Below are 13,859 nucleotides of genomic sequence, written 5' to 3'. Positions count from 1 at the left end.
CGCCATAAAAACCCTAGAAGAAAATCTAGGCAAAACCATTCAGGACATAGGCGTAGGCAAGGACTTCATGACCAAAACACCAAAAGCATTGGCAACAAAAGCCAAAATAGACAAATGGGACCTAATCAAACTCCACAGCTTCTGCACAGCAAAAGAAACAGTCATTAAAGTGAATCAGCAACCAACAGGATGGGAAAAAAATTTTGCAATCTACCCATCTGACAAAGGGCTGATAGCCAGAATTTACAAAAAACTAAAACAGATTTACAAGAAAAAAAACAAACAAGCCCATTCAAAAGTGGGCAAAGGATATGAACAGTCACTTTACAATAGAAGACATACCTGAAGCCAACAAACATATGAAAAAGTGCTCATCATCACTGGTCATTAAAGAAATGCAAATCAAAACCACATTGGGACACCATCTCACACCAGTTAGAATGGCAATCATTAAAAAAATCTGGAGACAACAGATGCTGGAGAATATGTGGACAAATAGGAACACTTCTACACCGTTTGTCGGAGTGTAAATTTGTTCAACCATTGTGGAAGATGGTGTGGCGATTCCTAAAGGACCTAAAAATAGAAATTCCATTTGACCCAGCAATCCCATTACTGGATATATATCCAAAGGATTATAAATCGTTCTACGATAAGGACACAGGCACACCAATATTCATTGCAGCACTGTTTACAAAAGCAAAGACCTGGAAACAACCCAAATGCCCATCAATGATAGACTGGACAGGGAAAATATGGCACATATACACCATGGAATACTATGCAGCCATAAAAATTGATGAGTTCATGTCCTTTGTAGGGACATGGATGAATCTGGAAACCATCATTCTCAGCAAACTGACACAAGAACAGAAAATCAAACACCGCGTGTTCTCACTCATAGGTGGGTGTTGAACAATGAGAACACATGGACACAGGAAGGGGAACATCACACACTGGGGTCTGTAGGGGGGAAATAGGGGAGGGACAGTGTGGGGTGGGGAGTTGGGGAGAGATAGCATGGGGAGAAATGCCAGATATAGGCAATGGGGAGGAAGGCAGCAAATCACACTGCCATGTGTGTACCTATGCAACAATCTTGCATGTTCTTCACATGTACCCCCAAACCTTAAATGTAATAATAAAAAAAAATACACACACACACACACACTCTTCCTTTCTTAGGGTAAGAGATGCTGTAGCTACCAAAAGATTTTAAGGTGTAATTTTCTGACCATTTACTATGTACCAGACACTTTAAGCAATTTTCTGAACCCACCATGCATTTTTGCACTTCTATGTTCATTCTTGTGTTGTCCTCAGTCTAGAAATCTCAAGGCAGGATTATGTTACTGAACCAAATTGAGGTCTGCTTGCCCAGCACAGTAAAAGCCAATCACACACACAGAGCTTTTGCAGACCGAGAAAGGAGGACATTTATTTGCAGGGCACCGAGCAAGGAAAATCGGGCAGTTCCCACTTGAGACTCGGCCTCCTTGATGGCTTACAATGAAGAGTTTTTAAAGGCTAAGGTAAATTGCTGGAAAGCAGAAGTTACAAGGGCAAGATTGTAAATCAATATACAGAGATTATACGTTGGTTTGGCCTAAAATGTGATATGTCTTGAAGTGGACAGGAGAGGTGAGCAGCATTACAGTCACAGGTGGATTCAAAGATTCCATGATTTGCAGTTGGCTAAAAAAGCAAAGGTTTGTCTAAAGACTTGGGGTCAAGAAAAAGGAAACTTAAGGTTTGGTCTGTGGGCATGACTTCTTCCAGGCCTCTCAGAGAGAAATGTAAAACAAGAACAGAAGAACAGCAGAGAGAGTTTAGTCCTCAGCTCCCCCTTATTTGAGGTCTACCTGCTAGCAAATCCATTTGGCAGGGGTATGTCTTTTGAAAAACAAGTCAGAGACATATGTTAAAAAAGTCATCTTTGCTTCCTATAGGGAACCAAGCTTCTAACTTCCTTGGCTATTGTTTTATGGTATCATTAACTTCTTATCAGGTTGCTCATTTATTTCTCATTGATAGTTAGGTGCCTGAAATTTTCCTGGAAGAAACCCAAGATTTTCCTTTATTTCCATGCTTGTTGTGGGTAGGAGGGGTAGCAGGCCACTAACAGGGGTCCTTGCTTTGTCTCACAAACCTACAGCTTTAGGCCAAGTCCCAGTTCAATTATTTATAGGCATAACCTTAACTAGATTACTAGGATTTCTCGTCAACAAAAAAAGTGATAACAATATCTAGTCAAAGTGTGTGTGTTTTTTTTTTTTGTTTGTTTTGTTTTTTTTTTTTTTAAAGAATACAGCAATGTACACCGATGCCTTTAGTGCAATCCCTGATTCAGAAGTTAAAATGCCTAGCAGGTACTCAATAATGGTTTTTCCGCCCTTTTCTTTCACTTTTCTGTATTAAATCCTAGACATTCTTCAAGGCTTAGCTCAGATATGACCTCTTCTTGGTTAAACATTTTTCTTTTCTCCTTTGCAGCCACTCAGTACAATGTATGTTCCTTTGTTTAGCCTTATTCTGCCTTGCATTGGAGTTATTTGTTCATGTGTCTTACTGCTTTCTAGTAGATTTTAAACTCTTCAAGGGCAGAGAGACCCGTCTCACTTATCTTTGCATTTTTCCTTCCTACTCACAATCCCCAGTGAGTACCTGGCAAGTAAAAGGCACTCAACAATGTTTATTAAGATAGAATGAAATAAAACCTAACAGGTTTTACAAATTAAATGAACTTATCTGGTCCCAGACCCTCAACAAACTTTTAGAAAAGGGAAAAAATGAGATAGGCAGAAGGCACCTAGGGTATGTTCTCTCAATCATCAGCAAGGTTAAAACTAAAGATTCACGTCATCTTGAAGCTTAGACAAGAAATATTTGCAGTTAACCAAGTGTTATAAGGAAGTCACTCCACATGGGTTTTGTATAGCTCTGTTAATAACAAAGACATACCACAGAAATATTTGACATTTTTCTTTATAGAGCTTATTTCATACATGGGTCCAGACTCAGAGCTTAATTTAGCTTGAATAATGCCTGTCAGAGGATAGAAAAAGGCCGTAACCTCAAAGGCTGCGAAGGCAGTGAAGGAGAGAATGAAACATACAAGGGTGTTTTGATGTTCATTGTCTCTTCACAGTTCTGACCACAAGGCTTAAAAATAATTGCAATGGCAAAGATCTTAGTATTTAGGAAAAAATAGAAGCAATATTTTTTAATTGCTTGCTGCTCTTATTAAAAAATTCATAATTCAGGATAGTATTTAATTGATATAGTTTGTGGAATTATGGTTAGGATAATTTTCCAAATTAGGTTGTAAAATCAGCAAGAAGAAAGAAAACAAACAATCCCATTAAAAAGTGGGCTAAGGACATGAACAGGCAATTCTCAAAAGAATATATACAAGTGACCACAGTTGCAACAGAGACTAGTCTCTGCAAGGCCTGAAGTACTTACTATGACCCCCCTTTTTAAAAAAAAAAAAAAAAAAAAAGCTAATTATTAGATGCTTTATCATACTCTCTACCTGAGTCTCATGTTACTGTTCTTCCTAAGTGCTGTTAAACCAGCCCTGTTCACACCCTGTCTCCAGCCCATACTTTGTCTTTGAGGCAAATTTGAAAAAACAGAGGGTAAACAGTGGCCTTGGAGAATATCCACAATTACAAAAAAAGAGGAAAAACAGGACTGTCATAAAACAGGCTATCATAGCCTAATAGAAACCACTGGACAGATTTCAAAAAAGGCAGGCATTTTTAATTGTGTCTATAGAGCAGCAAAAAATTTGATAAAATGAGAAAAGATTACTGAATTTGACCATTAGCCATTCACTGGTGACCTTTGCATCTGTAGGAATCAGTTGAAAGACAAGGCTGGAAACCAAATTTCAGGCAGTAAAGAAGATAATGACTTGTATTTCCAGAATGGACTTAGCATTGTTGGCTAAGGAGGTTAGCACTTCCTGCCTAATTTCTCAAGGACAATTTTGTGATTCTGTTTCCTTATTTAACCCCTGTACACATTAAGAAGAGCTAGTTACACTCATCATTTGTAATCAAGCAGCTGTTGCATCTGGAGGATCTCTTGACAGTCACAATCTCACACAGTATCTCTAATTGAGTGTTTGGTTTCTCCCAATTTTTCTTTTCTTGGGAGACATATATATATATATAGATACATACATACATACATACATATATATCTTTTGTCCCTGTCTGTGCTGTTTAAATCCCTGATAGAAGCCATGAAATGTTAATGAGGCCACATCTTTTATGGTGGACAGAGAGATCAATAGCTTTCAGGTATTAATGAGATGTCCTCAAAATTTCTGTCCATTGTTAGAGAGCTGATGGCTCCCTGCTGGACTGTCAGACCTTGCTTAAACGGACAACCAAAGGCATTTTCAAGCCCTGCATAAATTTGAGTCTTCGGTCTTAAATATTCAGCAAATGTAGTAAAAATTCAAGCCATCTCAGTCATGAACTTCTTCCTTACCTTCAAATTTCCATGTCTCTAACCTCAAAGAGAACTGTTCTACTTCCTTCCCAAGGTTAACTTCTCCAACTGTGCTTTTGATCCTGAGTCCCGTCACCTCCTCGGGCATTCATTCATTATTTATCTTTCTGATATTTTTAACTTCTCTTTCACAACTTCCTCTCTTCAATTTACAAATATATTTAAACCTCTCTCCTAAGAAAAATTTCTCACTTGACCTGCTTTTCTCTCAAGTCATGGCGATTCACTGCTGCATTCACACCCCCATCCCATTTTACTGTAAATTTTTTTAAAAGACAATGTTCCACTGGATGTATTATTTTCTCACCATTTTTCTCTCCTTTATAAAAGTTTGGCTCAAGTCCCACCTTGCTGTTGCAAATACTCTGCAACAGTCACCACTGATCTTCCACTACTAAATTCTCACCTCTTTTTAATCCTCTTGTACTTGACCCCTCAAGCCTTCTGATCCCTTTGCTGACACTCTCTTGTGTCCTAGGAGTCAAATGTTCATTGGTTCTTCTTCCTCTCTGATCACTTGCTTCAGATTCAACTTTTATGGATTCCTGTTTCTCTTTGTATTCTTTAAGACTGGAATATCTCAGATTTTTGTTCTAGGGCTTTTTTCTTTGATAAATTCTTCCTGGGACCCTTCATCCTTATTAATAAATTCACCTATCTTTTAAACACTCAAGTAACTCCCAAATATATACCTGTAGATTAGTCCTACTTCCTGAACTCTAGACCAATAGGACTTTCTGGGTCAAACAGAACTTTCAGTGTTGTTTTTGTTTTTTGGTTTTTTGTTTTGTTTTGTTTTGCACTGTGCAATACAGTACGTACTCACTAGCCACCTGTAGCTACTGAATACTTTAAATGTGGCTAGCATGTTGAACTTAATTTTTGGTTGTATTTGTTTAATTTAAATTTCAATAGCTGTATGTGGCTAGTGACCACTGAAGTAGGCAACAAAGCCTAAGACCCTCTGATTTAAATCCCCTATTAGAGATCTCTTTTTAACTTTTCCTCTGAATATATCCTAAACTAATCACCCAACCTCCCAAATGTCTTCTTTTTCTATATGCCTCATTTCATTAAATAGCATCATCATCTAAATATTTATTCCAGTGGCAAACCTCAGAGTCATATTGAACATTTTTATTTTCTATACATGAATATGCTTGGAATTTGCTATTTGGAATGACTTGACATCCTGTATTAGTCCATTTTCACACTGCTATAAAGATACTACCTGAGACTGGGTAATTTGTAAAAAAAAAAAAAAAAGATTTAATTGACTCAGTTTTGCATGGCTGAGGAGGCCTCAGAAAACTTTCAATCATGGCGAAAGGTGAAGGGGGAGCAAGGCACATCTTACATGGTGGCAGGGGAAAGAGAGGGAAGAGTAAGGCAAGAACTGTCCAACACGTTTAAAACCATCAGCTCTCATGAGAACTCACTCACTATCATGGGAGCAGCATAGGGAAAACCATCCCCATAATCCAATCACCTCCCACCAAGTCCCTCCCTGGACGCCTGGGGATTATAATTCAAGATGAGGTTGGGGTCGGGACACAGAGCCAAACCATATCATACTTCACCCTTTGTTATAAGGAATTCTCTATTTTCAGGGAGATAACCTTGCTTCTGAATTTGTAAAGAATAGGATATTAAAACAAACCATTAGGAAATGTTGAGTTCATTAGACTTTTCTGTTCTCTGGGCAGTCTATAATCTCAACTTTGTTATTTCATATACCACCTGTGACACCAACTGGTGTTCCAATGGCAGCTGCTAACCCTTCGCTTTTTCTGCTTCCTGAAGACCAACCAGTAGCTTATTTCTCCTCCTTTTTCTCCAGTGATATGAGGAGAAACTATATCAGATAGTTAGGCTGACTAATGAATAGATATCCAGAAGCTGTCTTGAGGGGCTGTCTTCCAGTTCTACAGAAACTGTAAAATGATCTTAGAAAGAATCCTCTTAAAGTTGTCAGAGTCAGAGCCAAGAAATCCTTGTGTCACTAACTAGCAGAACACTAGCCTCTGATGTTCTTCCCAACCCTAACACCCATTGGAGGATTCAGAATTTCCATGCAGTATAGAAAGGAAACAGGAGTGTTCAGAGAAACCTTGAGAACTCATCAAGGTGATGCTTGTATCTCACCTTTAACCCACATTCCTGTTTTCATGACTTGTCCTTTGAGTTAAAAGTCATAAATATTCACTCATTTAAGTGATGGGGATTGGGATTGTTACTTTCATCTTTACCACACTCATGAGGAGAAAGTCAAACCTCAAGATGTGGAGAAAAAAGGCCAGTGTGCAGCTTGCTGTCATCTGTGCAGCAGGTGAAAGAAGGTATCCTCTTAAATTAAAGCACCTCCATCAGCTACAGAATGATACTCTTCTTGCTTACCTGGTTGAGTTCAATAATCTAATTAGCCTTACCTCTAGCCTTTCCTTCTACAATCCATCCACTGCTGTAGACATTCTACAATCTTTTTTTTTTCCCCAGTTTTCACCTCTTAAAAGATAGTCCTAATGTTTCAAAAAGCATGTGAGATCCTTTATAATCTGATTCCCACCTAAATGACAACCCTGATACATGCCTTCTTTCTCACACATCCAATGTGATGAACTTTCAGGCATTTGCCAAAATCAAGGTTAACTTCCCTCTCTAAATCAGACCTAATAAGCAGTGAAGAGGTAACAGGAGGCCTGAGGTCCTTAGAGATCCATCCAAATGTTTTATTCCTCCTTCAGTTGCTTGCTGCTATCTAAAATAATATTATGTAATAAATATTCAGATAATGCCAGGTTTCAGCTCTTTGCTTTTGAGAATTATTCTTTTTCTTTTTAATTTTTCAAATGCCTCCACACACTATAGGTTTTGCCCCAAACCAGATGTGTGTTTCAGCCAGGGAAAGTGTAGTGACACTTTATTTAGCACCGCCTTGGAAAGACATGATTGACCATAATGACATCCAATCATAACTTGATTGTATTATAGGAAGTGTTTTGGTGGATAATTACCTCTATTCTGTTACAGCAACAGAAAGCAACAAGCTGGGACTACCTTTGCACAGAGAGAAACTATCATAGGAACAGTGAAACATGCATCCATTTTTCAGCGTACATATGATTATTTTTTTGGAAACGAACATACAGAACTTGCTGAAATATACTTACTAGTAACAGGCTGCAAGTTTTATTCTTTATACATGAGAAGGGAAAAGTTATTGAAATGTGATGAGTCTTGGGGAATCCGTCTTTTTGGGAAGTCTAACCAAAGGTCTCCTCTCATGTCTGAACACACCAAATTATTCATTATCTAATCAATATGATGCTATGTGCCTTACACTTGCTCTTTCCCTATCTTAATGCTCTTCTCTCCCCTTCCCTCTTAGTGAATATCTTCCATCATCCATGATGCTGTTGACACATCTTTTCACAAATTTATTCTCCTGAATTTTTACAAATCATATTGGCCTCTAGTAGTGCATTCACCATATTTTACTTCAGTTATGTTCAGTATTTTTGGTCCCTGTTACCTCCTGATACTGAAATCAAAACAAAGACAGTACAGAAACAGAGAGAGAGAGAGAGAGAGAGAGAGAGAGAGAATGAATATGAATGAGAATTCCAGACCAATAACCCTCATGAATACATATGTGACAATACTTAACAAATATTAACAACTAAAGTTCAGCCATATGTAAAAATAATTATACACAATAACAAGTGGGATTTATTTCAGAAATGCAATGTTGACTTTAAATATTTAAACAATCAGTCAATATAATCACCACATTAAGAAGCTAAAAAGAAAATTCCTGTGATCTTATTAATCCATGCAGAAAAAGCATTTGACAAAATTACACACCCATTTATGATAAATAAAAAACAATAGAAAGTAGTTTCTTCAACTTAATACAGAACATTTGCCAAATACCTATAGCTAACATTATGCTTAACAGTGAAAGACTGAATGCTTTCTCCTTAAGGTTAGAACCAGACGAAGATCTTGTTCTCACCACTTTTATTCAACATAATGCTGGAAGTTCTAGTAAGTGAAATAAGAAAGGAAATAAAAGACATAAAAATCAGAGGAAAAAGCTGGCCCTGTTCACAATTTTTTAATTTTTGTGGGTACATAGTATGTGTATATGTTTATGGGGTATCAGTTATACTGTTATTTTAAAATGTGCAATAAATTATTGTTGACTGTAGTCACCCTGTTGTGCTATCAAATATTCATACTAGATGTTATTCATTCTATCAAATTCTATTTTTGTACTCATTAATCATCGCTTTACCCCCAATCACCCCCGCACAACACACACGCACACACATTATCCTTCATAGCCTGTGGTAACCATCCTTCTACTCTCCATCTCCATGAGTTCTACTGTTTTAACTTTTAGCTCCCACAAATGAGAACATATCTTTATTGCACTTTATTGCTTATTTATTGCACTTAACATAATTTCTTCCAGTTCCATCTATGTCAATGCAAATGTCAGAATCTCCTTTTTTATGGCTGAATAGTACTCCATTATGTCTATGTACTCAATTTTTTAAAATCCATTCATCTGTTGATGGATACTTAAACTTCATCCAAGTCTTAGTTATTGTGAATAATGCCACAGTAAAGTGCAGATAGCTCTTTACTTTCTTTTGGGTATATAACTAGCAGTGAGATTACTGGATTGTATGGTAGCTCTATTTTTAGTTTGTTGAGGATCATCCAAACTGTCCTCCATAATGAATATACTAATTTACATTTCTAACAATAGTGCACAAGGGTTCCCTTTTCTCTATACTCTCACCGGCATTTGTTATTGCCTGTCTTTTGCATAAAAACCAGTTTAACTGCGTTTCTCTGATGATCAATGATGTTGTGTGTCCTTCCATATTCCTGTTTGCCATTTGTGTGTCTTCTTTGGAAAAATATCTATTCAAATGTTTTGCCCAACTTTTGATCAAGTATTTTTTTCCTATAGAGTTGTTTGAGCTCCTTATATATTCTGATTATTAATCCCTTGCCGGAGGGGTAGTTTGCAAATATTTTCTCCCATTTTGTGGGTTGTTTCTTTATTTTGTTGATTTTTTTTTGAAGCTTTTAAACTTGATGTGATGATCCAATTCGTCCATGTTTGCTTTGGTTGCCCGTACTTGGGTATTACTCAAAAAAAAATTGCCCCATCCAGTGTCCTGGAGAGTTTCCTCAGTGTTTTATTTAGTCATTTCATAGTTTGAGATCTTAGATTTATGTCTTGCATCTATTTTCATTTTTTTATATATAGTGAGAGACAGGAGTCTAGTTTCATTTATCTGTATATGAATTTTCAGTTTTCCCAGAACCATTTATTGAAGCAACTGTTCTTTCCTCATTGTAGATTTTCGACACCTTTGTCAAAAATGAGTTCACTGTAGGTGTATGGATTCATTTCTGGGCTCTTTATTGTATTCCATTGGTCTGTATGTCTGTTTTTATGCCAATGCTATGCTGTTTTGGTTACTATAACTCTGTGGTATAAAGTCAGGTAATTCCTCCAGTTTCCCTCCCTGATGCCCTCCTCGCCCATCTCCTCCTCCTCCCCACCCCCGCCCCCGCCACACTCAGGACAGCTTTGGCTTTTCTGAGTCTTTTGTGATTTCATATAAATTTTAGGGATATTTTTCCTATTTCTGTGCAAAATGTCATTTTCACAGGAATTGTATTCAATCTGTAGACTGTTTTGGGTAGTATGCACACTTTATAGGTTTGATTCTTTCAGTCCATGAACATGAAACGTCTTTCCCTTTTTTCCTATCCTCTTCAATTTCTTTCATCCATGTTTTATAGTTTTCATTATAGAGAACTCTCACTTCTATGGTTAAGTTTATTCCTAGATGTTTTATTTGTAACTATTGCAAATGGGATTACTTTCTTGATTTTTTTCAGATTGTTCACTGTTGGCATGTGAAAATGCGACAACTTTTGTTATGTTGGTTTTGTATCTTAGAATTTTACTGAATTTGTTTATCAGCTCTAATAGTTTTGGTGGAGTCTTTAGGTTTTCCAAATATAAGATCATACCACCTGCAAACAAGACTAATTTAACTTCTTCCATTCCAGTTTGGAGGCCATTTATATTTTTCTCATCTGATTGCCATAGATAGGACTTCCAGTACCATGTTGAGTGGTAGTGGTGAAAGTGGACATCCTTGTCTTGTTCCAGATCTTAGAGGAAAGACTTTTCATTTTTTTTCCTGTTCAATAAAATACTAGCTATGGATCTGTCATATATGACTTTTGCTATAGGACAGGTCTGGTGTTGAATTTCCTCAGCTTTTGTTTTTCTGGGAAAGTGTCTATTTCACCTTCATGTTTGAAGGATATTTTTGCTGGCTATATTATTCTAGGGCAAAAGTTTTCTTCCTTCAGTGTTTTTTTTTGTTGTTGTTGTTGTTGTATTTGGTTTTCAAGACAAAGTTTTGATCTGTTTCCCAGGCTGGAGTGCCCTGATGTGATCTTAGCTCACCACAACCTCTGCCCCCAGAGCAGGTGGGATTATAGGTCCATGCCATCATGCTCAGCTAATTTTTGTATTTTTAGTGGAGATGGGGTTTCACCATGTTGGCCAGGCTGGTCTCAAACTCCTGTCCTCATGATCCACTCACCTCAGCCTCCCAACATGCTGGGATTACAGGCATGTGCCACCATGCCTGGCACCTTCAGTACATTTATTTATTTATTTATTTATTTTGAGATAGAGTCTTGCTCTGTTGCCAGGCTGGAGTGCAGTGGTGTGATATCAGCTCATTGCACCCTCCACCTCCCAGGTTCAAGTGATTCCCCTGCCTCAGCCTCCCCATTAGTGGGACTGCAGGCATGCGCCACCATGCCTGGCTACTCTGTGTGTGTGTGTGTGTGTGTGTGTGTGTGTGTATTTTAGTAGAGACAGGGTTTCATCATGTTGACCAGGATGGCCTCCATCTCCTGACCTCATGGATCCACCCACTTTGGCCTCCCAAAGTGCTGGGATTACAGGCATGCGTCCTGTGCCCAGCCCCAGGATATTTAATATGCCATGCCATTCTCTCCTGATTTGTAAAGGTTTCTACTGAAAAGTGTGGTGCCAGATCTATTGCAACTACTTTTTATGTTATTTCTTTCCTTTTGATGTTTTTAGGATCCTTTTTCTATCCTTGACCTTTGGGGTTTTAACTGTTAAATGTCATGAGGTACTTTTATTTTGGTTAAATCTGCTTGATGTTCTTCCTGTACTTGATTATTGATACCTTTCTCTAGGTTTGTGAAGTTGTCTGTTACTACCCCTTTGAATAAACTTTCTACCACAACTTTTCTATCTAACTCTTCTTTAGGGCCAATAACTCTTAGATTTGCCCTTTTGAGGCTATTTTCTAGACTTTGTAGGCATATCTCATTTTTCTTAATTTTTTTTCTTTTGTCTCCTCTGTATTTTCAGATAGTCTATCTTCAAGCTCACTAGTTCTTTTTTCTGCTTGATCAGTTCTGTTCATGAGACACTCTGATACATTCTTCAATGTGTCAATTCAATGTCTCAGTTCCAGAATTTCTCCTGGATTCTTTTTAATTATTTTAATCTCTTTGTTAAATTTATAGGATTCTGGATTCCTCCTCTGTTATCTTAAATTTTGTTGGACTTTCTGAAAAGAACTATTTTGAACTCTGTCTGAAAGGTCACAAATCTGTGTCACTCTAAGATTAGTCACTGGTTCCTTAGTTTGTCTGATAAGGTCATATTTTCCTGGATTGGTCTTGATGCTTGTAAATGTTATTTGATGTTTGGGCATTGATTCCTTAGGTATTTACTTTAGTTTTCACAGTCTGGGCTTGTTAGTATCCATCCTTCTTCGGAATTATTTCCAGTAATCAAAGGGAAATGAGTGTTGTGATCTAAATCTTTGGTCACTGAAGACATATGTGCAGTAGGGGATACCCCATGCCCAGGAGCACTGTGACTCTTGAAGGCTTGTAGAGGTATCACCTTGATGATCTTCCGTGAGATCTGGGTGAATTCCCTCTATTATCCAAAAGAGATTCTTGTTCTTTTCTCTAACTTTCTCACAAACAGAGTGTTTCTGTGCTGAACTGCCTGGAGCAACAGAAGAGGTGACACAAGTACCCCTGTAGCCCCCACAATTGGGACTGTGCTCAGTCAGACCTGAAGTACAGCACTGGGTCTTGTCCAAGGCTTGCAGTGACCACTGCATGACTACCGCTGATGTTCACTGAATGCCCAAGGGCTCTCTGTCAGCAGCTCATGAATCTAGCCAGGCTTGTGTCTTTCCCTGCAGGGTGGCAAGCTCCACCTTGGTCCAGACATGCTGCATGGAAACCAGGGCCTGGAGTTGAGAATCTTAGGAATCTACTTGATGTGATTTATTCTACTGGGACTAGCTGGCACCCAAGCCATAAGACAAAGTCCTTCCCACTCTTCCTTCTTTTTTCCTTATGAAGAAGTCATCTCTTCCCACAGCTACCACTGCTCCAGGCCCTGGCTGTACAATAAGTACTACTTGGCTACCACCTATGTTCACTCAAGGCCCAAGGGTTCCTCAGTCAGCTTGTGGTGAATGCTGCCAGGGCTGTATCTCTCCCTTCGTGGCAGTAGGTTCCCCTCTGGCCCAGACTGGGTCTAAAAATGCCATCTGGAAGTCAAGGCCTAGAACTGGGGACCCCCAGGAGCCCACTTAGTGCTCTAACTCATTGATTGAGCCGGTGTCCACACTGCAAGCCTAAGTTCTCTTTATTCTTTCCTCTCTTTTCCTCAAACAGGAGTCTCTCCCCATGGCCACTAAAACTGGGAATGTGGTGGGTCACACCTGAAGCCAGCATGTCCCTGTGTCTCCCTTAAGGCCCACAGGGAGTACTGCCTGGGTACTGCTGATATTTATTCAAGGCCCAGAGGTTCTTTAGTCAGTAGGTGATAAATCCTGTCAGGACTGAGTCCTTCCCTTCAAGGCAGTGGTTCTCTTCTGGCCCCGGGTGTGTCTAGAAATGTCATCCAGGAACTAGGCCCTGGAATGGGTGCCTCAGAACTCTTTTTGATGCCCTGTTCTACTGTGAATTCTTTAACTTTGAAACAAATATAATAATAGCCCGTCCACAGAACAAATCCCCTCCTTGCTTAGGGACCAGATTTCCTTTGTAAAACAAATAAATTAGCCATAAGATTGGAAATTATGGCTCAGGAGTCATGCAGCTAAGAGGTCAAAAGATTCTTAACCTCCCTAATTGCTCCTATGAATAACATTACTATTGTAAAATCCAAGATTGGTATATGAGGTATTTTTCAGACCCTGCATTCTGATGGATTATCT

The sequence above is a fragment of the Sapajus apella genome, unplaced genomic scaffold, assembly GCF_009761245.1.
Source record: "Sapajus apella isolate SASKATOON/1434 unplaced genomic scaffold, GSC_monkey_1.0 scaffold16, whole genome shotgun sequence".
NCBI classification, from domain to species: domain Eukaryota; kingdom Metazoa; phylum Chordata; class Mammalia; order Primates; family Cebidae; genus Sapajus; species Sapajus apella.
Note: the sequence above shows the minus strand (reverse complement) of the source record.